This window comes from Protopterus annectens, chromosome 15.part0, assembly GCF_019279795.1.
Source record: "Protopterus annectens isolate FY-2018-M chromosome 15.part0, PAN1.0, whole genome shotgun sequence".
Taxonomy (NCBI): domain Eukaryota; kingdom Metazoa; phylum Chordata; order Ceratodontiformes; family Protopteridae; genus Protopterus; species Protopterus annectens.
The window spans coordinates 517,897,457-517,913,979 of NC_056749.1; positions in this window are offsets into that span (position 1 = coordinate 517,897,457).

Sequence of the window (16,523 nt, forward strand, 5' to 3'; positions counted from 1 at the left end):
ACTACAGACCTATTAGCCTGACTAGCCTTATCTGTAAGGCCATGGAGCTTATCATCATGGACCTTATTAACAAAGATATATGAAATCTTTAAACACTTGACCTTATGCAATTTGTCAAAAGGAGATCATGCCTGTTAAAACTGGTGAACTTCTTCGAGACAGTGACCAAGGCACTTGATGAGGGAAAATCTGTGCTTACAGCCTACGTAGACCTATCCAAGGCTTTGGACACTATCCCCCACTCAGGTATCACTGACAAACTCACCCAGCTAGGTATCAACCCTTATATCAGTAGATGGGTCACTAAATGGCTCACTGATAGAAGCCATATAGTCAAAATAGGGGAATCCACCTCCAACAGCAGACCTGTAACCAGTGGTGTTCCACAGGGATCAATCCTGGGACCACTACTGTTTGGAATTAATTTCTCCATAGTGATAGCAAAAATAAAGGTCTGTGGCTGACAAAGTTTGCTGATGACTGCAAACTTGGAGAAGTCATAGAATCTCCAAATAATGTCAACAACCTACAAGAGGGTCTTACACAAACAAATGATCGGTGCCAAAGTCAAGTCCTTAAACTCAATGCAAAAAGAAATGTGTTATCATCCCTTTCAGTAAGAGCGATGTTCCTGCTAACTACCACATCCAGAACTTAGTGGTGAGAGACCTGGGCACACAGGTTGACAGCAACCTTACCTTTGATCACCATGTCTCCATACTGGTAAGAACAGCATTCTATATATCTCATCTCGTAAGTAAGGGGATTGCCTCCACAAAAAAAAGAAGTTATAACCTATCTGTACTCTTCCCTCAGAAGGCCAATAACTGCGTACAATGCCTCTTTTTGTATGTACCTTTCCAAGCAACTGCAGCAGTTTGACAGACCACAAAGGTTACTCACAAGAAAAATTCAAGGTCTTCAACATCTGTCTTATGAAGATCATCTGAAATTACTGTCACTTTATTCTGTTTCTTACAGACTACTCAGAGGCAATCGCTGCCTTGAATATAAGCAATCTTTGACCCTGCTTTATTGGAAATGCTGCATATCCGTAAGTCAAATGGTACACAAGTTACTCACGCTAAAGGCCTTAACCTGGTATGTGACATTAATAGAACCTGCTGGAGGGACAGATTTGTCTCCTAGAGGTTACCACTCCTTTGGAACAGACCCTCGGTTCTGGATGATTGGATTGGTAACTATAAATTTATCCCAGGGGTTCCACCTGTGTCCTTCTTGGACAGGGGTGATAGGTGCTGATCCTGGAAATAAGGCAAAACTTGGCCAGGTTTGAAAGGGCCCTAGATTCATTAGCCTATTGATCTCCTATTATCCTATGTAGGTTGTGTAGTTGGCTTCATAATTTACTGTGAAACCATAGCCCTTTAAGCTGTGCATTCTTACACTTACTGTGTTAGTATATTACATAATTAATTACATAATTATTTAATACCAACTCCAATTGAGGATGAGTGATTGTTAGTTCATTATCAACATTCATATATGATTTTAATAATTGTATTTCTAGTAAGGCTGGTTCATAAGCTTAGCAGCTAGCACTGTTGCCTTACTTTGCTTGCTTTGCAAGTTCTGTTCTTCACTAGGGCGCCATTCGTGAGAAGTCTGCACAAATTCCCTATGTCCATGAGGATTTTTGCCAAATGCTTTGATTCCCTTCCACATCACAGTGGTGTGCTGTGGGAGTGGTGTTAATTTCCATATTGTCCTCAAGTACATCTGGTATGAATGCATGAGTGAGTGAGTGCATTTGAATTTTGAGATAGGCTTCTGCCCTGTCCATTATTAGCTTCACCGAGTGCCAAAAATCTTGTGCATCTCCATAACCTTACCGCAAATTAAGCTGGTAAGGTATGGATGTATGGATGGATGAAAGAAAGCATGGATGAATGAATGCAATACCTTGTGAGGTAGCTTGTTTCTGATAATACTAAGTTTTATATTCCTGCTTGACAATATATTCACAGCTAACCTAGAATTTAAGTGCTTCAAGTGAGCTATGATACCTATGCCTACTTCTATGTTGTGCTTTTACTCAGGTTAGATACCTAACATCACTGTTGTTGATGAAAGCAGGATGTCTATGTTGTATAACACTTTAAAACAATTATCAGGGTTTAGGCTGCTGACTCCTTTTTTTTCCGTTTTGTTAAGCTAAATGAAACAGTGGTTATGTATCTCTATACAAAAACACTAATTTATTTTCTTTGGTTTGCAACATTAGGTCCCTGTGTGATGCAGAATACATCAAATGTATTAATAGTAGGTGACATTTTGTTACACATCAACACCTTACCTAATAAATCTTTCATTTATTCTGTTCTCAATTTGTTATCCAGAACAGTTTAACAAAATGTTGAGAAATTATCATTTAAGTTAAAAAATAAAGTAGAGAGACTGAAAAGGATGAGCAAACTGCCCTACACTGTCTTGCTATTTATTAAAGTCTATCCATATCTTTATATATATATATATATATATATATATATATATATATGTGTGTGTGTGTGTGTGTGTGTGTGTGTGTGTGTCTATATATGGATCTAGGACTCTCAAACGAAAGCACTTTAAACCGAAACTAAAATGGCCAAACACACTTTAGTGAAAGTGCTTTTCACTGAAAAAGCACCTTCGCTAATGTGTGCGAAAAATTAATAAATAAAATTTAAAAAAAGCCACAGAACTCACGTTTACACAGGGGGACAAGCCCCCTTGCACCCCCCACACCCCTTCTACTTCTCCGAGACTGCACTACAGTGGGGAAAAAGGGATTATCGCCTTATCCCCACTGTGCTACGGTCTCAGCAACATCCATTTCCCCATGTTTTTCTCTTTTTTTAGCACAATGTCATGAAAGTGCTTTTTCTGTGAAAAGCACTTTCGTGAAAGTGTGCTCGGCCATTTCACTTTCAGTGAAACAGTCGTTTGCTAGACAGTACAGCTCCTATATATATATATTTTCACTTTACAGTCCCAAAGTACTGAAATATCGAAATTCAGTATCCTGAGATTGTAAAGCCAAAAACTGAAAATCCGAAACCCCAAAAGTGCTAAATTCAAATTCGTGACTACCTACATACACACTCCACACACAAACAAGCACACATACACCTTCCTCACTACACTATAAACCAACAAAGCACACACAGACACAAGAAATCCAACACAACCGTTAACCCTACATAAAAGCAGGGGGTCAGGCCTCCCAGCACCCGCCATGTGGGGGGCTGCACCCCCCACACCACCCTACTTATATATACTAACTCTAAGGTCACACTAAAAACACAAACACACAAAAAACACCACTACACACTCTACACTCCCCTTGCACAAATGCACATCACATATGCACAAATACTACCACTCACAACACTTACACACTCACAATTTTACCTACCTACCCTAACCCACACCTCAAAACTCCGAACACACACACACAAACTAAAATCCCTACTCAAAACCCCTAATAAAACATCACTTACCTGAATCTCCATCGACATCCACACCGCAAATTTGACATTTCCGCATTCATTTACACACTCTGTATTCTGCACTTTCACGCAAGTGCAGTTTTGCCTCTTCGGTCTCGAGGTACTGAAGTTCGATATTTCAATAACTCGAGATTCTGAAGTGTAACTATATATATATATATATATATATATATATATATATATATATATATATCTATACTCATACATATATAGACACACACACACACACACACACATACATATATACATTTATTTGCATGCACACACATGCACACACACGCACACAGACACACACACACACACACACACACACACACACACACACACACACACACACGCACACACGCACACACGCACACACACATACATATCTTGTTTGATTTTAGCACTCAACATAGAAATAATTCCCTTTTTTGCTGAAACCAGTAAACAAAATATCTTTGAGTACATTGTTTCAAGCAATGCAGTTGCAGGGAGATTACAGTATACCCAACAGGACAAAACTGTTTAAACATCTCTAGTGAAAAAGCAACTACAAGTCACAGATCAAATTTAACTCTCTGAAAAAAGGCATTTGGGGGAATATACCTTATCTGATCTTTAGAAATACCAATGGATAAGGTGTTAACACAATTGCAGGACTCTCATAGGCTTTAAAATTTATCACTGAAACTGACGATGTGTCATTGACTGATGAAAGTCAAAGTGATTGATGCATTCAAATAAGTGTTAAAAACATGTCCTGACAATCTCCTCTAGTCCTGACTCGAATATATTACAACCATGATAGAATAGACTAAACTTTTAACTGAGACCTTCAAGTAATTTACTATGAAATTTCAAAGTCGCTGTTTGCATGTCTCCTTCAGTTTTATGGAAAACATATGGCGGAGTTCAAGCAATTACTTAAAAATAACAAGCTGCTGTTTGATTATTATAGAGAAAGAGTGCTTAAAGTCAATCTCATTACTGTTGTAGATTTCTTTATATTGAACTCTGCTGCAGAGAGAATCAGTGCATTGATATGCATAAAAGGATGTATGACTATATTAAGAAAGAGAAATTTGCTGAATGACTATACAGTTTCAATCACATAGATTTTATTAGAGGCATCAAAATGCAGAGGTTGCCACATTTTCAAATGCTGAAAGTGAAACACTAAAAATGTAACATTAAAATGACTGTACAGTTTCAATTACATGCACATTTCACTAGGGGACATCACAATGTATATATTACAGGGGTGTAACCTTTTCAAATACACACAGAAAAGCATTGCATGAAAATGTGACATTTAAACAACTCTACCATTTCAGTCAAACATGGATTTCAAAAGAGCCATCAAAATGCTTACCTAGGTCTGCCATCTTTTCAAATACCTAAAATGAAACATTAAAACATGATAAGATTTTTGCAGAGCAGATTCTGCAATGATTTCAGATTGGTTTATCAAACTAAATGGTTACTATTGTAAAATGTTGATTGTTTCTGTTGTTTCAATTCAGAATAAGCTGCTTCATATATAGTTTTCTACAACAAAAGGAAAGCTAGAAGATATTTCCTCTTTAAAAATTACAAGACACTGACTATTTTTCATTTATTTATTAAGGAGACACATGCTCAAATAGTAACTGACATGCAAATAATGTGAGAGAGAGAGAGAGAGAGAGAGAGAGACAGGTGTTAATGTTGGTTTAATAGGATCTTAGTAACTACTGGGTTAATGATTGTAAATGGCCTTTTTTAAGCCTAGCCATAATACCCAATAGTAATGGACCTGATTGGATCCTGTAGGTTTTGTGTAAGGTATATATAACTTTTGCATTGGTGGTTGAGCATTTGCAAGCTCAGTCTAATAGGAAATAGGTGCCTTGTGGAGGAAAACTTATGATTTCCCATCAACTGATCCAGGGTGCACTTGAATAAATGTAAAGAAGAGCTTTCCTTCACATAAATGGCATGCCTGTTACAGAGAACGTGCAGTCTGTGAGATACCCCGTATTATTTCAGTTACTTAGATATGTAAGCTGAATTGTTTTTGTAGTCTCTCATATCAGTTTCTATAAAATGCAGCATGTTTGGATAATTAATAAGCTACAAAAATAACGTACATCGTCATATATTTCAACATCTTCATCTTCAAGTTTATGCACCTTAACTAAGCACTGTACAAACACTAAAGCAGTCAAATATGTATAATTAGAACATATAGGGAAGGGGCGTGGCCAAGGATGAACACAGGCTAGCAGCAGATTTCTTCAGCTCCACCAATTTCACTGCACTGACAGGAAATAATTACTTTAAAAATTAATTTATGAAGTAATTTTTTTTCTAAATATGTTTGTTTTATCTATTTCTTGAACTATATCTAAAAAAGAAAGGAAATTTTAAAAATATTCCTGTCAGAAATCACCTTGGAAAGTTTCTTGTCAGTTTCTCTGTTTGAAATGAGTTCCAGTAAGACAAATTCTCAAGACTCCAGCATCAAGAAAGGACTTCAGTCTCTGATATCTTACGTATGATAACTTACTGCTAAGATGGATAAACTGGATACTAAAATTGATACCTTCATAGAAAAAACTACAAAACAAATAGACTTGTTACATATAGACTTGCAACAACAGAAGATCCAGATTACAGGCATAGAAGAGACTGTAAATGACATGGAAAATAGAATCCAAGAAGAGGAAATCAACATTGAGTTTTTGCTGAAACAAAATACACATCTACAAACAAAGCTTGATGACCTGGAAAATAGATCTAGGTGCAATAACATTAGGATTTTTGGACTGCCAGAAAATATTGAAGGTAACAATATTACTTCTTTTTAACAACATGGCTCCCTAAAACTTTAGACTTACCAGAAGCATTCTCTTTTGGTATCGAAAGAGCACATAGATCTATAGCTAATACTAACTCTAACAAAAACTATCCTAGATCAGTTATAGTTAGATTTCTATCATCTTTTGATAAAGAGATGGTTCTTAAATCTGCTTGGGCTAAAGCTCCTGTTAAGATTAATGAGACAACTGTGCGTTTTGACAATGACTATTCTTCCTTGGTAATAGCTAAAAGAAAAGTTTTTCTGCCACTAAAAAGGGAGCTTAAAAAAGCACAGTTTAAAACATACCTTCTGTTTCCTGCCAAGCTAAAAATCTTCCTTCCTGATGGTCCTAAAATTTTTGATGACTTAGACTCTGCATTACTGTTTATCAAAAAAAAAATAAGATTTTGGATAAAATAGAGGAAATGGAATGGGCTAGTCCTTCATTAAAGAGGTTGGCAACTGAAACTTCGTGGAAGAATTCAGAGAAGAAGAAGAGACTAAAAAACAAATGATTTGTTCTATGTTTTTTTTCCCCTTTTTTTTTTCTCTCTTTATTTTTTTCTTCATTATTAATCTTTTTAAATATAGTTACTGCATTTCCAGAAAGCCACAAATATTCTGAAAAAGATTTAATCAAAGTTATTTTCTGTGTGCAAAGAAATGTTTTGTTTCATAAACAGTCAAAATATCTGATGAACTAATAACAAGCTATTATTCAATTTGTTTCTCTTTCTGAAAAAGAGAAGTAAGGTTAGTAACTTGATACATTTTTTTTTTTTTTTCTCCTTTTCTTCTTTTCTTTATTTTAAACAATGACATTCTATTTAGATTATGTAGTGGGTAAGGGGTGGGGGAGGGCAGGGAGAGAAGTGTAATGAAAATATGATAAATGGAATAATAACTTATTTATTCCTTGTAAAAAAGTTTATATGTTGTTTAAATGCTATTCCTAATTATACTTTCTTGATTATATTGCTTATGCTTGTTTACAAATAATCTGTCATGCTTTAATTAATAATAATTAGAACTAAATAATAGTAAATAATATGTTTTATTTTCATCTTTATTAATATAAGCAGTAAGTAATATTCCATTGTAAATACTTTTTATAGCTTCCTTTTACATTTTTCTATCTCTGCTTTACTCTCTTATTTTCTACTCCCTCTTTTTTCTTTTCTTTATTCTTTCTCTTTATTTTTTTTTCATATTAATATATAGAAATGCTTTTGATCATACAGGCACAGTAAATAATAAGATTTGTATAAAAATTGAGTTGGGGCAAAAATATTGAGTTTTATTACTTATTAATAACTTTGGGCTTAATTTCACTTGCATAGAGGCTGTAATAATCTGTAAAATACTTCGCGAAGGTTTTGTTATGTTTAGATGCATTTATACTGCTAAATGAATCTTTGTCACTAGTTTTTAACAAGATTCCCACCAAAATGTTAAGGGAGACAATTTGGGATGTGGGTTACCTCGTGAACAGTGTCCTTGAGTTGTTTTAAAAGCTTCAACTCTCAGAATTCACGCAGAGAAGCTGAAAGCAGTCAATTTGACCTTTGACCCCAGAATTCACACTGACACATCGCAGATTCAGGAAGAACACTCTACCAGGAAGTAGAACTGCTGCAAATGCGACTATGTGAAGGAAAATGAACTCTTTAACATTTAAATGTGAGTTATTTTATATAATTACTTAAATATTTATGTTATAATTTATAAAATATGTCAGTTATAATTATTTTAAATGATGCAGTTTCTTGTAGTAAGCAAATGTGATATTTTAGAAGGCATAAAAAGTGAAACATTTATTCAAGTGTTTTTGAAAGTTTACTTGACTGCAGCATACTAATTTATGTTAAAAACTTATGATTTAAACATATACATTACTATAACTCATTTGATTTATCTGACTGACAAGCATAAATAACTTTATGACTTTATTCTGGAAGAAGTTGTCATGTGATATATTTTAAAGCAGCAGTATAGATATATAAAATACAGATGGCTTTCTTTACAATAATGCAAGTGTTTCTGAGAATTTACATAACTATGCAGTATGATTTATAACAATTTCTATAAATATAATATTTTATTCTACTGACAATAATAAGTATGAGAAAAAAGCTCAGATACAAGTAATTCAAGGTTTTTTTGGAAGCTGTTAACTGCATTTACATGACAGAAAATAGATGCATCTTAATATATGTAATATTTGAACCATATTAGCCAAAGTTTTCGATTTAAATGAATATTAGAGCTTATTTTTACAAACTTTGAATAAATGAATATGTAAATATGCCCTCCCTTTTTTTTTTTTTTTTTTTTTTTTCTTTCTTTCACTCTCTCTCCCTCTCTCGCGTCTTTTATTTCTCTCTCTCTCCTCTTGGTTCCTAATATTAAGTTTATTTGAATGCTATTTGAATACAAGTGTATTATTTTAAATAGATGTATATAGTAGTATGAATAGTTTTTAAAAAAAGTTTATCTTAATTTATATGATGCTGTTTTATCAAATGTGTAGTTTTGTCTTGCTAGATAATCTAATTGAAAGTTGTTAATTTAAGTTAAATATAACTAGTATTAAATTGATAAGGTGGTAGCTGAGGTACTGCTGCTTAGGGTAGGGGGTTAACTTGAGTGGTATATACTACTCTAAGTTGGTGTTTTTAACTCCAGGCTGGGTGCAAGGTTTAATCCTTACATTATTTTCTCTTGTTCATTGTTGTATGTATATAGTTCTGACATCCACAATACATTTTGTAAACTCATTGTCACTACAAACAAAATTGAATCTTATACAAAATCCCATAAGCGATTCAATAAATACAGCTATATCTAAGGGTACACCTAAAGGAGGAGATGTAACATTACTTATTTTGTTAATTGTTATTTTGATCATAAGATTTTTATGTTTTAAAAATGCCAAATGACATCTCTAAAAGGAATTTCTTTAAACATTAATGGACTGAATAATCCGTGTAAAAGGGCAATCCTAATAAGATACATTAATTTACATAAATTCCAGAAAGAAATTTACATAAATTCCAGAAAGAACTTAGTCTTCCTTCAAGAAACTCATCTCTTGAAAAAAGATATTGATAAACTAGCCACAAACAAATATACAGTATTGGTTAGTTCAGAGCACACTCAGAAAAAAAGAGGAGTGGCTATTTTATGGATTAAAAGTATGCACATTCCGAAAACTATTAAGTCTTATCAGGATGATAAAGGAATGTTTTGTATGGTTACAATACAAATTAATGGGAAGACTTACACATTAATTAATGTATATTGGATACCTGAAATTGGTATTAATACAGTGAAACACCATCTTTATAAGATCATATCATTCTCTATAGGAGATATTATTTTAGCTGGTGACTTTAATTGTATACTACATGAAAGTGACACTACCACTATAGGAAAAAGGAAAATTACATCTAATGCAAAACATTTAAGTGATTTTGCTAATTCTTATCATTTAAATGATATTAATAATCAGATTCAAAATCATTACCATACACCTTTTTTTTCTAACAGATACAAAACTTATTCAAAAATAGATAGGGTCTTTATTTCTAACCAGATGGTAACAGATTTAATTAATTCCAAAATCATTTCATGTCCTATATCTGATCATAATTCAATTGTTTTTGAGTTCATAATAAAAAATACTCACAATGTACAGATCAAAAGGATACCAGCATACTTAACTCAACTAAAAGACTATAAAGAATATATACTTTCAGAAGTACAACATTTTCTAGACATAAATAATACTCCTGAAGTCTCCATTGTCTATGTTTGGGATGCCTTAAAATCATATCTATATGGACAAAGTATCAGATGGTATAATAATAAAAGGAAATCTTGGGATAAGGAATTGTTAGATATTCAAAGTAAATTAGACTCTTATAAACATAATAATAAAGAAAATATTATGGATAAGAAAGTCATTGAAGAAATAAACAAACTAAATGAGAAATACAAAGAAATTTTAACTCATGAAGTTAAAATAACTCTAGAGAAATACAAGTTTTTGTCTTACTCAATAAGCCCCAAATACTTACATAGACTTAAAAATAAAACAAAAGGTTGAATAAACAAAATCATATCAAAGAAATCTTTTCTCTAAGGAAATACAAGAAGGTTTCTAGTCTACCAGAAATACTAGATGAATTTAGAAATCACTTTCACAAAATTAACCATAATAACATTAACATGGAACCTAAAGATAAAATAAAGGAGTTTATAACCACAAACATGAATAAAAAGCTTAATAAACAACAGATTAAACTATTAGACAAAAGTATTTCATATACAGAGGTTATTACACAAATAAACAAGCTTAAATCAAACAAAGCACCGGGTAATGATGGTATTATACCAGAGATATATAAAATCCTTTCTAAAAGTACATACTCATTAATACATAAGGTTTTTATTTTGGCCCAAAATGAGCTAATAACTCCCCCATCTTGGCAATATACATTTATTTCACCAATTTTAAAACCTAATACAGATCCAACTAGATGTACTTCATATTGACCCATCTCATTACTTAATGTTGTTTATAAAATGTTTATGAGTATTTTTGCTGATAGATTGAAGACAATCATCCCTGGCATTATAGATATAGATCAGACAGGCTTCATTGTAAATAGAAATACTTTTGATAATATAAGAAGAACTCTAACATTAATTGATTTTGCAAATAGGAAAAAGAAAGATTTAACACTTATTAGTCTTGATATAAGTTCAGCATTTGATTCAGTAAGTTGGGACTATCTGTTTACTTTACTGAAGTGCACAAACGTCTCAGATGCATTTGTAAATCTAATTGAGCATTTATACAAAGGAACAATGGCTTATATTAAGGTAGGAACATATGTCTCACAAAAATACCCATTTTTAAAGGTACAAAACAAGGGTGTCCACTCTCTCCACTATTATTCACTTTAATAATGGAGCCTTGGGCTAATTTGATCAGAAACAGTACTGACATAGAGGGTTTTGAAATAGATGAAAATACAACATCTAAAATTCAACTTTTTGCAGATGATGTTCTAATTACATCAACAGGATCTAATTCTTCTATGCAGTCTCTATTTGATAAAATGATGAATTTTAAAAGTATTTCTGGTTTAATATTCAATGAAGAAAAAACTAAAATACTACCTATATATACACGAAAAAATATTCTTATTAGTGATTTTACTAAATATGTACCCAATTCAGGTCAGATAAATTATTTAGGTATAATATTATCTAAAGATATTAAATCTATTATATATAATAATTATAATACCTGTTTTCTTAATATACAAAATCTTTTTAATACCTGGAATAATATGTTTTTTACTATGGAGGAGAGACTTACAATTATTAAAATGATAATATTCCCCAAGATTTTATACTTAATACAATCAATAATACTTCCACCTACAAAAATAATTATCAAGAAACTGAATACACTAATGTTAAATTTCCTATGGGCACCTAATAGACCTAGGATTGCATTAAAGAAACATACTAATAGTTGGTCTCAAGGGGGTATTTCTTTTCCAGACTTTAATTTATATACTATCTCTTCTATTGTAAAAGTTATTACTTTATTAATAGATCAGTCATATGTTGCAAAATGGAAAGATTACTGGGAGCTAATTAGTATGCACTTCATGAAAATCTCCTTAACACATAAAAATATGATTGTAAATAACTCCATGTTATGGTTACTAAAGGAATTTTGTACTTCACCTATTACACCTAAACATATAGTTAGTTACCCATTAAACATTATTATTAGCTATCGTAACTTTATATTCATGCATCCTAAATATAGGGAATGGAATTTTATTATATTCCCTATAATGTATACTCGGGGTATGCTTTTGTCATCTACTTTTGAAGGAACTCATTTAGCTACAGATAATGATTTAAAGTACTGGTATCAGTTGATATCTGATAATAAAGTTAAAAATCTAGATTTCTTAAAACAAGAATTTGATCTAAGAGAAACTTGCTGGTTAGAGGTTCAGACCTTTAGACAACATCTCATTGATAAAATAGATCTAATGTCTATAACAGTTAAAGAATCTATTCTAACACTGATTGATTACTTGATATTAAATTTACAACATAAAGTTTCTGATAAAGGTAAGCTTTCATACATACATAAAATTATCAGACAAGAAACTTTTTACAGTGTAGATACATACTGGAATTATTTCACTTCCATTAATGGGGACCCACCAAATCAACAAGATAAACAATATATATTGGAATCTGCCTATAAAACTACGTCTTCCATTGTCTGGAGACTTTTTACATGGAAATTTTTACATAGATCTTTTTATACACCTTTGATGATGAATAAAATAAATAATAAAGATCATCTATGTAAAAGATGTAATATAGAAATTAATGCTGACTGGGCTCATATGTTTTATGACTGTATAAAATTGAAAGAATATTGGAAGTCAATTAATGAATTTTTGCAGACTCTTTTTACAGATAATTTCATTATTTCTAACTCTCTTATATTATTCAACACACCTGTACCTCAAAGTGTTAAAAAGGTTAAGCTTCCCTTGTTATGGTCTATTCTAGCAGTGGCTAGGAAAATAATAACCAGAAATTGGATTTCAGATACTAACCAGAAATTGGATTTCAGATACACCTCCTTCGTTCAATGAATTTAAAAATTTTATGAATATAGTGTGCCATATGGAAATAAACACAATAAGGTCAAGAACAACTAGAAAAACATCTTATTATATTGTATGGGATAATTTACAAAACCTGTTAAAAAAATCTTAACTTCAATAGCATGGTATTTTAGTTTAATTAATTGATCTGATTGTAGTGGATGTCTTTGTAAATACTTTGGTTGTTTTGTTGAATGTTATAATCATATCTATTTTAATTACTTGTATAAAATTGTTATGATATTTCTCTTGTATGTTAAAACAATAAACTTGTTTTAAAAAAAAAAGAACATATAGGGAAATACAAAAGATGCAAAAATGTAAAAAAAAAAGACAAAACACATAATCAATGGTCAATACTGTCCAGCCTTTTATGTAAGGATAACTGACAGGAAAATAAAGGAATGTGTATATGATCATATTTATGATGTGCAGTAAATAAAAACGGAACTTCAAATGCTCTCTATAAACATATTGAATTAACCCCTATGCTTCTACACCACCTGAATAAATTAATTGATTTTAATTTCCTGTCTGCTAAAACTTAGATCGTATTATAGTTTTTTTTTAGATATCTTGTTTTTTGATCCATTTATTTATGATTTTTTACTGCATATTGTATATGTTATACAGTTATGTGCTTATGCAATTAATATTATATTTAATCTTATTTCTTATTTCTTTTTATATGGTTGGTTGGAAATGGTCATGTGTCTAATTAACTTTACTATTTAAGACCTGCTTTTATGATGTACTTTTATTCTGATGAAGTCCTCCTGTGATGATCTGGGATGAAAGCACTAAATAAATAGATTTTTGTCCTGGGAAATGGCCTGGATTCTGTTCATTGGGTTTCTTGTGGTTTTCAAAGTAAATAAAGGTACAGGCCTTGCATAATAAATGCAAGGGGGTTGTCCTTGTCTGAGCTTTTGAATTCTCCTGCAAAGTTTTCTGTTTATTTCCCCACATAGATCAAAAATTGCCCATTAAATTACTTCTGAACTTTACATAGTTAACGCTCTGATTATGACCCAATTAGGCAGGTTTCAGTTAATGGTCTGAGTATTGCAACAGCTGATTAGTATGGGAGAGGAATGAAGAGATATTTGCCTGCTTACCCAGATTTGAAGGGGGGAGATACAGGGATGTGCAACAGGAGCATATCTGCAGTTGTCAAAGTGGGGACAAGACAATTGAGGATGCATGTTCTTCCATCAACAGAGGTGCAGCTAGCTATTCTGGTGCTTGATACTGTATTCGCGTAAGATGCTCCTCTAAACTTTAATACAAAATATCACCACAGTAAAGCAGCAAATACTCCAACTCTTCAAACACTAAATTAAAACAAAGCAACAGAAGCAATAAATAATCCTTTAATTCACAAATGGTAAGCGCTTTCGTCTCAACACCTTTACAATGAGACTTCTTCAAACAACACTTTCTTATAAAAAACAGTCTTATATACTATCAGCAGCTAATCACATGATCAAATGCATCACTTAATACATTAATTAATTACTAAACAATGCTAATTAAAACATTAAAAACTAACATATTCTATAAGTAAAGCCTTGCAGCTAAAATAATAAATGAAGTATATACTAATGTTTGAAACCCCTTCTTTTTTAATACATTACAAATTCTTCCCTATTATTAAGACCAGGGGGGAACAGGCATTTAGTCTAACTTGCCATGAATACTCTAACCAGCCTAACTCTTCCTCTATATTCATATAGAATACTGTCTCATTTAATTTTTCTAATACCAAAAATGTAAAATAAACCTTACATTTTTTGGTTTTGTAATGCTGACTCATAGCATTTTTTTTCATCCTCAACTTGAATTGCATATTTGTGTTCATATGATGTGATTAGCTGCTGTGTTCACAAACAACTCCTACACTACCTCACCCTTAACAGTCTTTTGTCCTATACCCAACATGGCTTTCACCCCCATCATAGTACAACCACTGCCCTCCTCTCCTTTGTTGACTCAGTCAATAACAACCGAAACAATAAATTAATATCCTCTGCTCTCTTTCTTGACCTATCGAAGGCCTTCGACATGGTTAATCACCAGCATCTGCTTCATACCCTGGAAACCCTACACCTTGACAACCCAGCCATAAGCTGGTTTAATGCCTACCTCTCTGGCAGGCAACAAGCTGTCCAATGGCAAAACAGGCTATCTGACCTACTTCCTAACACCATTGGCGTTCCTCGGGGCTCTATACTAGGTCCTCTGCTTTTCTCCGTCTTCATAAATGATCTTCACTCAGTCATCCCCAAAACTACCTGCATCCAATATGCAGATGACTCCACCTTGATCTGTTCTGACGCCTCCCTCCTGAAACGTCAAGCAATAACCCAAAACTGTTTTACTATAGTTGAAAAATTGTTCTCTGAACTGAAACTCATACTTAATCCAACTAAAACCAAATTATTACTATTTTTTCCCCTCTGCATCTACTCCAAATGCTGACAACACGTTCCATGTGGTATCCACAAATGGTACCATCATAGAGCCTGTCTCTCATACCAAACTTCTAGGTGTGACTATTGACCACAAGCTTAAATTTGACATACACATTAACCAAACCATTAAGTCCGTAAACAAGAAACTCGGCTCTATGTATAGAATAAAGAATTTCTTAACCCCTTATGCCAAACTAACCATTGCTCGCACTCATCTCCTCTCCACCCTCCTTTACGCCTCCCCAGTACTTTCGTTCCTCAACAAGCGTGAGCTCAACAAACTATCTGTTGCCTATAATCACATAGCCAGATTTATAACAGAATCACCGTATCGTACTCACCATTGCCTTAACCTAATTACACTTGGTTGGTTAGAACTGCCCAATCTTCTCAAACTCAACCAACTCACTGAAGCTTTTAAAATAATCAACCAACCGGAAAGAACCCCCTCACTGAGAAAAATACTGACCCCCTACTCCAACCTAAAATCCCTCCGGTCGTCAAATAGTGTCCAGGTTCTAACCATTAAATCTAATAACTCAGGAGGTGATGCTCTCTATGCCAACTCCATCGGAAAGATCTGGAATTCCCTACCAAATAACCTAAGACTCATGACCTCGATTAATAAATTCAAAAATCACCTCAAAGTATTCTTCAAGTCTCACTGGTTATGCCCTTGTCCTAAACCAGACTAATCTCAAACGTCTCCCCAGAGATTATTAACTTAACCTCTCGGCTTCACAATGTAACCATGTTTAAGATTATCTATACAATTCTGTGATTGTTATTTAACCAATATGTAAGCTCAATGTTTTTTTCTTTTTGTCTCTATGTTACGCTATTTACTACCACATGTAAGTGTATTGTATTTTTCTCACTATGTTTGGAGCTTTTCTCTCCGGGCCTCTACTGAAAAAGGACATGTATCCAGCTAGACTAGGCCGGTCAACAAATGTAAAATAAAATAAATAAAATAAAAAATATATACGTCAGTATA